The sequence below is a fragment of the Caretta caretta genome, chromosome 18, assembly GCF_965140235.1.
Source record: "Caretta caretta isolate rCarCar2 chromosome 18, rCarCar1.hap1, whole genome shotgun sequence".
Classification (NCBI taxonomy): Eukaryota; Metazoa; Chordata; order Testudines; family Cheloniidae; genus Caretta; species Caretta caretta.
In genome coordinates this window covers 16785110-16799135 of record NC_134223.1, presented here as the reverse complement: position 1 = coordinate 16799135, position 14026 = coordinate 16785110, and the positions used below count along the sequence as shown (strand labels likewise).

The following is a 14026-nucleotide window of genomic DNA, read 5'->3' as shown; positions in this document are numbered from 1 at the left end:
GCAGATGGTAACCCAGCCAGGCTGGGACGTCCCTTCCCCTTTGCGTGGCCTGCATCTACAGTGCAATGAGTTACTAAAGGGGGAGGAGGCTGGCTGCTCTGAGGACCCCTCCCCCCAGAACTGGGACTGCACACGCAGGTGCTGAGCAATCTTCTCCCATGGTGTCTTGCCAGGGAGCTTCACCCCTGACCCTGAGGGAGCCCCTCCAGCAGTGCAAAGTTTAAGTCCTTGACTCTCTGCAGAGCCGGCCAAGAAAGATGCCAATTAGTGCCCATTCCTGGTGCGGGATGGGGGATCTGGACTTCTGCCCACTGGGACCTAGGCTGAGACCCTGGAGTCATCTCTGATTGGCCACCAAACAGCCACGGATCTTTTCAGCTTCTGGTCCCCACCGGTAACTGCCACAGCCATGCAGCCCCCACTGCACAATGACTTGGCAGCTCCTGCTGCCTGACTCACCTTGAGGTGAGAGCTCTAAGGGCAGCTGTTCCAGGGCTAGCAGGAGGGGCCGCGTCAGCCAGGCAGGCTGGGGCACACAGAGAAGGGGCGTGAATGGCGGAGCCAGAGTTCGATGGAAAGATCCTCAGCTGGTGTAAATCAGCATCACTCACTGAGGCCGATGGGGCAAGGCCTATTGATACCAGCTGACCTGGCCTCAACTCTCCCCATTCTCAGCCTGTTCCAGAGTCAAATTTCACTAGCCCTCATCATTTTAAACACACATTTTGATCTATTCTTTCAGCTCTGTTCGTATTCTAGCCAATTCTACCAGCTAACTCGCTCTTTCTAATGCCTTGTACCGTGCTTGAGCTAATCACTTATTGCCGTCTCCATCCAGAAGTGCCTTGCTTTGCTAGGAAGAAGAAAGAGATTTCCTTCTGTGAACCTGCCCCTTCTAGTTCCTATAGAAAGAACCTCCCTCAGCCCCTGGATAAAGAGCGATCATATTTTCCGAAGTCATTAGGATCCAAATAGCACCACAGAGAGAGTGATGGAAAATGTGTACATTGGTTCAAGCTGTAAAATTTCATTTCAGCAATGGAAGATCTAGCTCAGTGCATTTGCCTTTATAATAGCGTGGTTTCTTGCTTTCATTTTTTTATCTGAGGTTAGATATTTGCAGCTAGAGCCAGAACACGTGAGCAAACTCACGTTGTTCAGGACAACGGGATGAAAGGAACCTCTGATTGCAATTGGGCTTTAAGGCTAGAACAAATCACGGGACTGATAGTGAGACTAGCAAATTGTCAAGTGCAATAAATCACTTCCAAAAGGTACTGGAATGCTGGCGTGTGACTCATCTTCCTCAGTGCCAGCCCCTCGCCCCTCCCGGGACATTCAGCTCAGCCGCCTCTCTGCCGGGTCCTCTGATCTCTGCCTCAGAAGATCTGGGGATGCCAGTGTCAGAGCCAGGGAGAGCCAGGTTCCTAACTGGAAATGGAGGGTACAGAGTAGGGCCCTCCTTCAGCCAGACCCGCTTCAGTGGTCACTGGGGTTTGGCTAATTTGACCCATCAGAGAGAGCCAGGCAGACTCAGGGCTGCATTTGGGTTTCCTAGACCTAGCTGGCTGGGGAGCCGTCTTTCAAAGGTGAGGGCGTTTTGGATCCTGCTCCCATCTCTACAAATCCCAGAAGTCTGGGGTGCACATGTGCAGACAAAGCACTCTGGGTTCAGCTGGTCTTTAACGCTGATGGGAGAGGTGCCATAACAGAGGAACGTGCTGCCCTAGATGTTCCCCCCCAGAACCTTGAGCCTAGCTCCCATCACCCCTCTTGGCTGGGCAGCCACTGCCAGGTGAACGTGCAAGGTCCCAAGGCCCTGAAATAGTCGATCCCTTTGGCCTGACCCAGCATGTCCCCTCCCAAATGGCGACGTTCCCCTGCCTTCTGCATCTCCATGCCACAAATGCAGCCCCTGGGCTCTGAGGTCCCTTTGCCTCCTGCAGGCTCATGCAATGGATGCCAGGGAACTGTAGGAGGTGCTGTGCCTGGACTCATGCAGCTCTGTGCTGCCCCCAACCGTGGCACACTTTACAATTTACTGCCACACTCTGGCCCCAGGGCAGGTTCTGAAGTCCAAGTCCTTGCATCAGATATTGGTGACAATGCTCCTGTGATTCCCTGTATAGTCACTGCATGGCCAGTTTCTCCCCCTCCCCTTTGCCAGGGGCGCTCCATAAAGCCAGTTCCGAGTCTCTTTTAATGGCCATCAGCTGGTCTGAGCCCAAAGGAGGAGAAAATGATTTGTCACTGATAGACGAGCTTAATCCCTCAACACTTGCACTGAATCCCGACATGTCAGGGGGCTTTAGTGTTTATCTGGGGCTGACATCAGCGCTGCCCTTCTCGGCAGATTGCGCCAGATGTACTCAGCTGTCTGCAAGCCCTGCATTCCTTAGCAGCGGAGTGGAGTCCTTCGTCTGCAGGATGCAGAGTTCCCAGCACTGCATTCCAGGGAAAAGGTGAGGGCAGAGGTCTCTGTCGAAACTGACCCAACCTCATCCAGCTGTCATTGTGGAATCCCGTTTTAAAAACTCAGGGCAGTGTTGGGGAGGGAGGGATCAGAAGTGGAAATGCACAAGTCCTATCGACAGGCCGGCCGGGACATAAAGACAACCTGGCACTCACCCCAGCCACAATGCCCTGGGCCTCTGTCATCTCTACAATGTCAGCCAGGGAGTAAAGAGGCCTGGGATATTGCCTCCTCCTATAATGCATCACACCACCTGTTTCATCCTTCTGCAAACTCTCCCCCTGCAGGAGGCGAAGTCCTCCTGAGACGGACAGCCCCGGCCTGCTCAGCAAAGCCCCTGGTTTCAAGTCACCTATCTACAAGCCAGCCCCAGTCACCAGCCAGTAAAATAGGCTCAGTCCTGGGAAAATCTGACCTAAGTGCATAGACTGCTCCAGGACGCCAAGCGCAGCCCCCTCTGTCCAGTGCAGACCGTGCATCAGGATGGGAGACTGTAGACTGCATCACTGGGGGGGGTGGGGCGGGGGGAGCTGTGTTTTAAAGCTATAATGTGTCTATTGTGCTCAGGCAGCCTGGCTCATTGCCACTGGTAGCTCCTGTTTTTCCTTTACATTTGCAAAAGGCATTTGCATCCCCTTAGACTCCCTAGCGAGTGCTTTGGCATGGGCTGGTTTGGAGCGGCCTCGGGTTATTTATGAGCCCCTCCAGCCATAAATGCTTCCATTGGCTGTTGTTAAAGGCTAGTGACATATGATTTCACTACAGGCGTGAAGGGACGACGGGGCCTTGTGTAAAGAAAGACAGATCTCTGAATTCAGAGGCGCTCGGGGTCAGCCAACTTTATCACGTGTCTGGGCAGCTAATCAGGCCCCTGAACTCCTGAACTGCAGCGGGGACGATAAGTTTTTTAAACACACATGGACGCATGGATTTCCCTTCCACCTTGCCTGTGGGTTTCAGATTAAAGTTCCTGGGGCCAATACAGGCATTCGCCGGGCTGCACTCTGCAAAGACAGCTGCACTCTGAATAGCAGCCAGCCACTGAAGAGATGGATTCAAGCCACACGAGATGGCCCAGATCCTGAACACCCCAATGTCTGTGAGTGGTTCGTGGCTCATGATACACACAGGGCCATTCACAAAATTGAGATCAAAGTTCAGGGGACTTCAGAGCGAGGGTCTTGGGGCCGGTGCGTCTCTCCGGGTACGTGGACACTGCAGTCCCGGGGCGTGGTCGCAGCCTGTGTAGACATGACTGCGCGAGTATTACTCTGTCCCGCGTGGACGGCAGATCAGTGCCAGCACGGGCTCCCGCGTGGGCTAGCTGCCCGAGTACGTTCCCAGGCCCCTTGTACAGCCTGAAGTGGAGCCCAAGCTGGATGGAGCTAGCTCAGGTGTCCACCACTGCAGACCTCCCCTATGAAAGCAGGCCGGGGCTCCCTGGCTAAGCCCCTTGTGTCTCCATTTACAGCTGTGCAAAATGAGTGTCAAATGCTACCGCTGCTGTAAGCGAGCTGGGAGTTGTGATTGGGTGGCGGTCTACGGCCACGTTGCACAGGCATAAATAGCCGTACAGCCGGGGAGAATCAGCTGCAGGAAAGGGGCGGATTCTCCACTTGCTTATCCTGGTCTTACTCAGGGAGTAACTTCATTGGCTTCTGCACCGCCGCTCCTCACTTCCGTCCGTGAGCCCAGGCCCAAGAGGGCACATTCTGGAATGCCATGAGGCCCCCACCATTTTTACAGCGGTGCTGACGTTGCTCTGCCGATCAGCTCGGGCTGGAGCGCTGGCTCTGAAGACAGCCCCTCTCCCTAGGTGTCACAGCCCGGGCCGGAACGTCCACACTGCTATTTCGAGCATGCTAGCCTGGGCCCCGCTGGCGAGAAGCTGTTGACTCTGGCTGTGAGCCTGGCTCCCGGCAGCCGTGTAGACGTACTCTCCGTGGCCTAAGTCCTCCAGCCTTTCAGTGGGCACCGGGCTCCCAGGGTCACTTGGGTGCTGGTTCTTGGTGCACAAGCCGGGACTGGCTTTGGCATCGGAACGTTTGCGCTTCGCAGCCTCGGTGGCTTTACCGCAGCTGCTGTGGGCCAGCGGCAGGGGACGGCCTGCTCCTGAGCGCCGACGCTGCACTTCCCCTTGGCCCGCGAGTGCTTGGGGCGGGGATGAGCTTTGCTCTGGGTTTGTACAGCCCCTAGCACAATGGGGTCCTGGCCCACAACAGCGGCTCCTGGGCGCTGCTGCAATACAAACAACAAAACCAAAATCCTGCTGGGCCAGATTCTCCGCTGGTGGAAACAGGGCAAGCTAATGCAGCTGCATCTTTTGACTCCAGCAGAGCATTTGATCCACCAGGCACAGGGAGCAGCACCGGAGAGCAGCCCGTAGGTTGCACAGTGAGGCAGCACTGAAGGGGTTAACCAGTGAGACTAGTGCTATGGGAAGTCATCATGCATTCAAGGGGCGCCTGGCTTCTGCCTCTTCTCGGGTGGGCCAGGAGTAGGCCCACCTCTCCCCGACAGCCGTCGCTTCTCATTACCTCCACTCCCGCCTCCCTGCATGCAGCAGGCTGTGAATAGCTCTGCGTTGTCACAGCAGATCTGCACCCTCCTACGCCCCACAGGAGACGCTAGCGGTTGTCTGCACGGATCAGTTTATGCTTGAGCACGTCAGCCCCGCTCTCCTGGCCCTGCTTATGCTGGTCCAAGAGGAAGTCATTTTAACTCCCTGAATCAATGGGCAGGACACATGCAATGTGGCCATCCCCTGGCATTCGGAAAGCATGAGACAGGCCCCCCCCCCCCCCCCCCGAAATTATGAGCTTGGCTCCACGCTCATGAGAGCTGACAAGAATAAATGGGTGGGGGGAGGGGGTATCTTCTTTGAATTCTGGGTGTTGAACCTTTAGGGGTCACGTTCTCCAGCTTTTTCTCTGCAGCCACGAGGGCTAGAAAGTTACTTTTTCATTTGAATGACAGTGGAGCTCATCAGGGAGTCACGTCTCCCGCTGACTTCCCCGGGGTCCAGGATTTCACCCCAAATCAAGTGACAGTTGCAATAGGTAGGAAAGAACCCAGGAGTCCTGACTCCCTGTCCCCTAGTCTAACCTACCAGGCAACACTTCTCTCTTCTATCCACCATCCTACTCGCTGTCCCAATTGCCTCATTCTCACGCACAGCAGAGAGGATATGCTAAGACTCTGACAGTTCATACATCCCTCTCACAAAAAGATTTCCCCACATAGCTGAGATGTTGGCCTGCAATATGCATTTCCTTTGGTCTACAGAAGATTGGCTCCCGCTCAATAGATCTAATCCAGTTTTAACTCCCATTCTCACTCTACACAGCCACAGCAGCAGCCTTTACGGGCCCGTTGCGTACCATGGTTTCAGCAAGCAGCTCTGGAGAGGCGTCGTTCCAGTTTAAGGATTTGGAAACAGTCCCAGCGAAGAATTATTTTGGGCCGTCTCTGGAAGGACACAGAGCTCTGCCTGTTTATCTTGAAATGTGCTCCTTTCTGCCCAGCCAGACTGCACTGCAGCATGAGGTGCAGGCTCGCGTCGCAGCTCAGCCATTGCAATTCATCATGCAGAATTTGGTTTTATTGTACTTCAAACTCCACATGTGCAAAGATCTGGACTGACACTGGTTTCTCGTGGTTTGACAGCAGTTTAACTGACAGCAGCACCTGGCCCCTGGTGGCTATGCAACGTCTCCCACGTGAAATCATAGGTGCTGGAACTAGGGGTGCTGACGCACCCCCTGGCTTGAAGTGGTTTCCGTCATATACAGGGTTTACAGTTTGGTGGGATGGCTCTCAGCATCCCCCACTATACAAATTGTTCCAGCCCCCTTGCGTGAAATCAAGCCTTCATAACATCAGTGCCAGAAATGATCTCCTAGCCCTCATTTCCCAGGGTTTTACAGCATTAAGTTTCTCCTGATTTAGGACCAGATTCTGGTCTCAGTTACACCAGTGTAAATCTGGAGTAGCTCCTCCAATGTTAACTGCGATCTGAGTCTGGCCCACTCCTTCCTGTCAAGTGAGAGTTGAATCTGCCCTTTAGTTTTTCCTCAGAGCTCTTCTTTGGAGAATTTGGCTTTTCCTTATTACCTTGCTCTGCTCTGTTGGGAGAGCACAGAGATGAACCGCTTGGAAAGGCCAAATGAAAAGGAACCGCATCAGGATTTGATTTCCTGAGCAAGTCACGGTCACTGGAGAAACTGGCATTTCCCTCTGAGCAATGAGGGCTTGCTCCGTTCAAGGTCATTCGCCTCATGACATACCGAGAGGAAGCGTTATTGTGAGTGATCTGGGAGTGTGAGATGAGCAGTTGTTAGCGGGTGAGAGAGCCGTGTGCGTGCATGGCAGTGTGTGTGTTTGTGTGAGATATGCAATTGTTTAGCTGGGAGGGAGAGATGTGAGTGTCTGTCTGTGCAGCTGTGTTACATTTGCAGACTGGGCACAGTGTGTGGTGGGGTGTGTGGACAGATGTGGCTCTGTGACATTCCCAAACTTGCCCCTGGTTAGTGGGATCAGAATTAGGGTGCTAAAAATAGAGCGTAGCTGTGACGGGAGGGGCTAGTTGCCCTGAGTACTTAGCTAGCCAGGACGCGGTGGCCCTGTCTTTTGTAGCAGGCTAGCATGGGTAGCTCCTCAAGCTGCAACTTACACCTGCAGCTCCAAGGGGAGACGTACCCGTAGCGGGTCGGAGGTGCTCGCTTTGTGTGCATGTAAACAGTTAATCGCTAAGGACAGACAGCGCTCCCAAACGTGGACCAGAGTTCCTGGGTTTTGGAGAAGCAACCGAATGTGTTGTATAGTGCAGGGGGTTAGACCAGCTGACTCTTGCGGTCCCTTCCAAGCCCCTGGTTCTCTGACTCTACTGGCCCTCCAGGGGAAGGCTGCAGCACACCGCCGGGCTTTTTGCTAGATCCTAACAGAAACAATTACAAAAACTAAGCACCCAAAGTAGCTTTCTTGGACATTCAGCTTAAAGGTTACAAGCAAACAAAAGCATCTGGGGTTAGCACAGAGGAGATCCACAAGCCTTAAAAAATAAACCGGATCGCGTCCAGCTAAACATTCTGATCTTCTTACACACGTGGAGTTCCAGATAAGTACTGCTAAGTATGATCTGATGATTTCTGCTCACACCTGGGTTAAAGCTCCTTACAGCATTGCTGCTCTGCCCCTGCAGCCCAGAGAGACAGCAGAGGGCTGGGCAGGACTGGGGCCTGCGTGTTGTGTGGATAATCTGCTCTCGCCCGGCCTTACTCCAGTATAAACATGTAAACAAAATCCACCTTTGAAATCCCCCCCAAAGATTTGGAACCTCCAGCCAAATTCAATATTTACCCTGGAGAGGGGAAAGCGCCTCGCTGGGACGGGGCCAGCTGCCCCATGGGGACAACGCACAGGGTAGAACCTCCCAGCAGCAGGGCAGTTACATCAGCTTTTGCTTCGTGCAAAAACAACAAACAAGCCACCAAACAACCCCAGGCAGCGATCTGCCCCACCCGCATCGGGGCTAGGAGCCAAATGCAGGACATTGCTGGGGACCTCTGCGCCAAGAGCTTTTCTTTGATCCCAGCCCCAATCCTTTGTAGCTTTTATTCTGCTTTCTTCTCCGCTGTGATGCGGCGTCCGGAGGGGCTCCAGTCTGGGCAACATCACAGGGTGACTCTGCTCCTCCGACCGCGCTGGGTTGTGGTGTCTATTGTTCCGCTCTTTGTTTTGTAGCAAGGTGGGGGCGGGGAAGTGACGGGAGGGGGCCAAGAGCAGGTCAAGCAGTGCAGGTGCCTGGCATGGAAACGCAGGCAGCCCCTAGCCCAGGAAATGGCTCGCAGTTCACCGGACATTTTCCACAAGGAGATGCAGGGCTTGATCCGGCCAGGTGGCTGCAGCGTCTGGGGAAACCAGCACTGGCCCAGCATCCGCCTCTCATGCCTGACTCCGCACCATCCGGCTTCCAGCCTGGGGAGTCTCTGGTGCGGATCGGCTCCTTTATACAGCCCCCGCTGCTGGTGAAAGGGCCTTCTCCTCCGCACTTCCCGCACTCGGGAAGTGCCTTGCAGGGCCTCTCGGCCTTGTGCCAGCTGTTGTCCCAATGTCCCTCTGGCATCCCCTCTCCTCTCCCTGGCCTGCACGTTGCTGCTTCTCGCTCCTTTGACTCGTGGCTATTACTTTGCGCCGTAAAGTGTCTTGAGACTGGGGGGCCCTGTTTTCATGCCTGGGCCCCCTTCATAGGGTAGGTCCAGTGGCTAGGACACAGGCTTGGGTCTAGTCCCAGCTCAGCCACATCCTCACCCGTGCGACCTTGAGCAAGTCATTCCATCTGCCCTGGGCTTCAGTCCCCCGTTGGGTAGCTGGGGACGACACTTCCCTGCCCCAGAGAGGAGCTGTGAAGCTAACACCGTGGAGGCTCTCGGTTTCTGCAGTGACAAGGCCAGCTAAACAGCCAGCCATGTCCACCAGAGGGAGGCCACGCCAGCCTGGCAGGGGACCCTGACGTGCCTCCAGGCCTTTTCCTACCAGGCGAACCAGAAAGGAGCGCCCCTGAGCTGAACTGGGCCAGTCTCAGGCGCAAGCAAGATCTAGGCTGGGATTTGCATACCAGTGAAATTCAATAGGCACCTAACTCCCTTAGGCTTCCTGGAAAAGGTCAGCTCTAAAAAATACCTTCTAGTTCTCCCGTCCCACCCCCACACTTTACATTCAGGCCTGGTGTCAACTTGAGTTGTGTCTCATTCCGATGAGGAAGCAGGAGGCATTGCACAGCGGGGGAAAGGTCCTGCTCATAAAGGAGCAGGCTGGAATGGCGCCAGCCTTGCCAGGTTGTGCTGTATTTTTAGACACTAGGATAACTCCTGCCCTGCTCAGCTGGGCTCCCGGCCTGCCACAGGAGGGAGGAAACACTGACGAATGCGCCACTGAGCCCTCATTAAACATCCGTCCAGTGGAAACAGGAAGGAGAAATGGCCCATTCAGCACGTGCGTTCCCACCACGACAAGCTGTACGGTCCTGTCCTGCACTGGGCAGGCAGAGGAGAGCGGACAGCAGCCGAGCCCAGCTCCCCATTCGTGGCCTAGAAGAGTCGGGGAGCAGGATGAGCCTTAGCGAGGCAAGCGATGGTTGGGATGACTCTGCCCCTGCACTCTGTTAGCCGTCTCCCCGGTCTGGCACAGGGGGCGTGGTGAGCCGGAAAGGCAGCCCAGTGCGGGCGATGGGAACATGCCCCGGTGGAAATGGCTCAACAAAGAGCCAGCGTCTGTCAGCATCTGAGAACCAGAGCGGGAGCAGGCTCCAGGATCTGGGTTCCCACCTCTGAGGGACAAACCACCGGGACATCTAGGATGGTTGAGAGCTCATGAAGCTGGCCGTGTGCACTGAGCACCCTGTCAGATGTCCTGGGGCAGCTGCCTCGCAAAAGGGATGATCCTGGGGAAACCTGGCCAGGTGGCAGCCCTCGTCCCTGGCCTTTTCTCTGCTTTCAGCTTTCTGGGTCCTCAGCCCTTTGAGCTTCCCCTGGAATGATGGGTGCGAACAGCCCCATAAGCTCAAACTGACCCCTGATCTGTTCCAAACACGACACCAAGCTCACTGGAAAGTCGGCCTCAGGCCTGCACTTGAAATTCAGCCCCTATCCCACTGCAATCTCAGTCCAACCTCCCAAACCTCACGGCAAACCTGGCCCTGGTTTCAGCTCTGGAATGAGTTTCAACTGCTTTGGGGGGTTCATTCACGTGCATGTGGCTCTGGTTGGGGGTCCCTCCCCCCTGAGGTCCCCTCACCTCACACTGTGCCCATGGAGTGACGTGCTTGATCAGGCACAAAACCCACAGACCAGGAACAAAGCCCTCATTTGATTTTAATCCCAGCTAGGCGCCAGCTGCCGGGAGCGAGTGGGAGGGAGCCGGGGAGGGGACTCCTCACCATGACACCGGGCTCTGTGTTATCCAGAAGCGGATTTACCATGAAACAAACTGTGCGGTGGCACGGGGCCCCCAACGACAGGGGCCCCCACAAAATGCAGGACAAATCTCATCTGACAACCTGCCCCCGACCCCCGGCCGGCAGCGCAGCTGGGCTCAGGCCCAGAGTCGGCACCCAGCACCCAAACGTCCTCCCAGAGCCCGCACCCCGCATCCCCTCCTGCACCTCAACCCCGTGCCCCAGCTCAGAGCCTTGCCCCTGCACCCTGCATCCCCTCCTGCACCCCAACGCCCTGCCCCAATCAAGGGCACACACTTTGTTTTCATTTACTTCCCATTACTGATAATATAGGAGGAGGATGAAGAAACAAAGAATGAAAAAGCAGGCGGGGGGAGATAAGAGAGAATGTTCTTTTTCTTGGCTGGGTCCCCAGGGGTGGGGGGTGGGGGCAAAAATGAAGCTGCACACAGGGCCCCACTAACGATCAATCCACCACTGGTGTTATCCAGCCAAGGTCACAGTGGCCTCGGTCAAAGCGTTGCTGCGGTTTATGATCTTTTTTCCCAGGCTGATTGGGGTCGGGATCGCTGCCCGCCTCCCCTGGCCTGGGGACTCCCTGGTCCATGACTCCGAGTCCTCCACTCCTTACCCTGGGCCACATTTGTGCAGGGAGAAGCTGCGGCTTGCAGTCCCCAACTCTTTCGGGGTCAGCTCCAGGCCTGTCAAAGCCCCAGAGAGAGGCAGAATGGAGGGCGTGATCACAACACATTGAGGACAGAAAGGAGGATGCAGCTTCTGGGTGTGGGCTGAGGGGAACCTGGGCAAAATATGGTGGCCAGGGGCAGGCTGCTGCTGCTAAAGTGAAACATGTTCCAGGCTGATCAACAAGGCAGGGCTCCCCTACCACTCTCTGGGGACCTGAGCCCAGCTGCACGCTCAGGCCAGTGGGGTGGGAGTGCAGAAGGAAAATAGAGTCTGTGGGGGAAGTTAGTGCTGGAAAAAAAATTGGGGAATCCCCTTTAGAGCACCCTAGTCTCCTTTTCTAAATGCAGGGCCGGGACTGTCCGCTCAATGTTCTGTCTCAATCCCCCGCTGCAGTGGGAACCTGGCTTGCATCTGCCGTGGTATCTAAACCAATGATGTTGTATTTCTTTATCCCGGCAGGCACAGTGCGCAGGCAGAGCATGAGCAGAGAGTGGCGTGGACCAGAACGCTAGAGCCAAACCCACCTCCCTCCCTCCCAAAACCTTTGGATCTGGGTCTCGGTGGTTCAAACCCATCCCGGCTTGTGGCTACTAAGTTCATCACGCTTGGATTGCGTGGCTCCTGGCACTGCTGGGAGCTCAGCCGAACACAGTGGGTGAAACTTTATAGCTAAGGAGACGGCCAAGCTTTCAGAGCTAGAACCGTGAAGAAGGCCAAGCCATGTGAGTCATGTTATCCTAGGCACACAGAATTCATCATCTAACAGCGTGGTGCTGTTGACTATGCGGGAGGAAGTGGGTCCCGGCTCAGGACTGGGCATTCAGAGATGTGAAGGCCATTTTCAGCTCTGTCGCTGGCTCAGTGACCTTGGGCAAGTCATGGCATAGCTGCTAAATGTCTCTACCTGTGAAATGGGCGTAATCCATACTGCCTCCCACCCGCCAGAGGAGAAATTAACTGTTGCACAATGCATTGCGATGCGGTAGTGTCACCCTCTAGTGGCTGGCCCCAGAGTTAACAAGAACCTGCTGTTTACTAACAGCCAATGGAGTTATTCCTTTAGCCCAAGTGGTACTTGCCCTCTTGGTGCTGTAGGTTGCTGGTTTGATACCCCCCCTATGGTGGTTGTATGACTATGTCTGTGAAATTAGTTAGAGCCAGAGAAAGAGCAAAGTGTTATTATTAAAGCATGGTTCAGTCCATTGATGAGAACCAGCTACACAACTCAGATCTGGATGTGGATCCAAAATCCTTAAGGTTGGGGGCGGGGAGTTATTGTTCCCAAGATGGGTAGAAATTAGACTGGGAAGTTGTTGCAGGGGAGGGGAGAAGTTGAGAAGTTCAGGATCACGTCTAGGAAATCCTGTTACAAAACCAAACTCCTGCAAGGCATGAGGGAGCCAGCAGGTTCTGCCAGGAAGCGTTATCGCTGATCATTCTCTCATCCCAGCTCCCGCCAGCTTTGTTCTCCCCCCACGCTGCGGTAGGGAAATAGTTGCAATTCCTCCGGTACAGAAAGAAAGACCAAGCTCGGTGCATAAGAAGAAAAGCAGAACAATTCCAGTCTCTTTGGAAAAGAAGGGACTTTTGTTCTGCAGCTCAGTGTTGTAATGTTTGGCCTTAAATGAAAAGAACGACAGCACCAGCAACAAAGACCCCCCCCACACACACACACACCCAAACAAGTGATTCAAGTAGGGAGAAAACAGCTGGCAGAACACCCCGGTACATGGGCTCCTTCCGCGGAGATCCAGCAAGCTAGAAGGGGTTTGCATCCCATAGTCAAACCAACAGGGAGCAAAGCATCTTGGAGGAATGCTCAGCCTGCCCCGAGAGGGGAGTGCAATCAGGTCATCTATTTGAGGGCTGTTTATTTGCTGTAAATATTTATCAAGCCCAAAGTGCCGTGTTTTCCCAGAACCGGTTGGGACTGACGTACGTTGCGGCTCAGCTACCTGGGAGGCAGCCATTCCTCTTGTCAGCAGGTTGGAATGAAGGATGATCACGAGCCAGATCATAATACGCAGGGGAAGATTCGCCCCTGTGCAGGCACCAGGGAAAGGATGGAGGAGAGGGTCTTTATGCCTTAGTCAGGAGCTACCAGAGCTGATGTGTCCCCAACGCAGGCTAAGGCAACCCTGAGCTTCGGTGACTCCTGATGGGGCCCTGACAGGGTGCAGAATTGCTCAGAGCATAGGTCTGCCCTAGCCATGCCCCCTCAAACACCAGCACTGATCTCTCCTTCCCCACCAGCCTGCCCTGCGCTCCCCTCTGTGCTGAAGGCTGCTGCAGATGGCACTGATCCTAACCCTGTTGTAGGGGCTTCCACAGCAGGGCCTTGTGGCTGCCCTCTGGCCTAACTGCTGCAAGGGGGCCAGAGCACAATGACGAACTGAGCCCATGGGCTGGGATTTTCTGAAGTGCTCAGCATCGGCCCACTTCTCCTCCCAGAGGCATCAATGGGAGCAGAGCACGGCCAGCTTTGGAAAGCCCAGCTCCTGCTGACAGAGCTCTTTGCTGGCACCTTTATAGAACTGGTCGGGACTTTTTCAACAAAGAGGGGTTGGGTTTTTTTGGTCAGAAGAGTGCTGATTTGTCAAAACCTAAACCTCACTTCCCAGTGGCCCCAGGTTTGCCCAACGGCCCAGTTCAAAAGAGCGCAGAGAGAAAAGCAAGATTTGAAATTGTCGAGCTGTTTCATTTCCAAATTTCTCAATAATAAAAAAAACCCCTGGTTTTCCAGTGCCATGTGACTCTTTGTTGAGCCAGTTCAGCTAATGGCAGCAGAAAAGAGCAAAGGCAAAAGGTCAAAATCCAGAGGGAATGTTTTGACGGACTGCAAATGACAATAAATAAATACCACAGCGGGTTGCCGGGTCGCAGAGAGATTCAGCTTTTCATCCCGATTCGAG

At 54.6% G+C, this 14026-nt stretch overlaps 1 long non-coding RNA gene across 1 annotated transcript; it reads left to right on the top strand.

The window, feature by feature from the left end:
• The first annotated feature begins 3350 nt into the window (after positions 1-3350).
• Positions 3351-12342, top strand: LOC125624476 (uncharacterized). Its single transcript, XR_012665416.1, has 2 exons — positions 3351-3572; positions 11574-12342. It is a non-coding gene; the product is annotated as an uncharacterized LOC125624476 (long non-coding RNA).
• The last annotated feature ends 1684 nt before the right edge of the window (positions 12343-14026 follow it).